Source organism: Elephantulus edwardii, unplaced genomic scaffold (genome assembly GCF_000299155.1).
Source record: "Elephantulus edwardii isolate Elephantulus edwardi_28Jun2011 unplaced genomic scaffold, EleEdw1.0 scaffold00071, whole genome shotgun sequence".
NCBI lineage: Eukaryota > Metazoa > Chordata > Mammalia > Macroscelidea > Macroscelididae > Elephantulus > Elephantulus edwardii.
The window spans coordinates 3505233-3506390 of record NW_006399821.1 but is presented as its reverse complement, the minus strand read 5'-3'; the positions used below and the strand labels follow the sequence as shown (position 1 = coordinate 3506390).

General features: G+C 47.5%; 1 pseudogene; it reads left to right on the top strand.

Moving 5' to 3' along the window:
* The first annotated feature begins 291 nt into the window (after nt 1–291).
* Nucleotides 292–1158, top strand: part of LOC102869585 — a 3724-nt pseudogene continuing 2857 nt past the window's right edge.

Sequence of the window (1158 nt, the reverse complement as noted above, 5' to 3'; positions counted from 1 at the left end):
CAATGCGAGGAGCCTTCGCTGTCTGTGGCCGGTGACCGGGTGAGGCTGGAGGAAGGCGCAGCGGCCACAGCTCGCCCTCTCAGCGACCCCAGGACAGGCGCGCGGATAAAAATGGCGAAACAGGGGTAGCCAGCGCCGCACTCTTGGCGATGGGGCGCGCAGGTGGGGTGGCTGTCGGATACTCTTGACTTGGGCGCTTGGCTGTTCCGCAGCGGATCTGACCTGTTGACTTCAAGCTGGTGCCTAATAGGTCAGACCGCTGACTCCCTGCGCGGGCCCCACTGAGAGCCAGAGGCAATGGATGAACAGAGCGTGGAGAGCATTGCTGAGGGTTTCCGATGTTTTATTTGTATGGAGAAGTTGAAGGATGCACGCCTGTGTCCTCATTGTTGCAAGTTTTGTTGTTTCAGCTGTATCAGGCGTTTGCTGACAGAGCAGAGAGCGCAGTGTCCTCATTGCCGTGCTCCACTTCAGCTTCGAGAACTAGTAAACTGCCGCTGGGCTGAGGAAGTAACACAACACCTTGATATGCTTCAGCTTTGCAGCCTCACTAAACATGAAGAAAAGGAAAAGGACAAATGTGAAAACCACCATGAGAAACTTAGTGTGCTCTGCTGGACTTGTAAGAAGTGTATTTGCCACCAGTGTGCACTGTGGGGAGGAATGCATGGTGGCCATACCTTTAAACCTTTGACAGAAATTTATGAGCAGCATGTCACTAAAGTGAATGAAGAAGTAGCCAAACTTCATCGGCGTCTCATGGAATTGATCAGCTTAGTCCAGGTAGTGGAAAGAAATGTAGAGGCTGTAAGAAATGTAAAAGATGAGCGTGTTCATGAAATTAGGAATGCCGTTGAGATGATAATTGCACGGTTAGACACACAGTTGAAGAACAAGCTTGTAACACTAATGGGTCAGAAGACATCTCTAACACAAGAAACAGAGCTGTTGAAATCCTTGCTTCAGGAGGTGGAGCATCAGTTACAGTCTTGCAGTAAGAGCAAGCTGATATCTAAGCACTCAGAAATCCTCATGATGTTTCAGCAAGTCCATCGAAAGCCAATGGCATCTTTTTTTTAAAAAAAAAATTTTAATTTATTTATTTTTCATTTCAATGAACATCTACAGAGATTTTGGAATTCCATTCATTCATTGTTG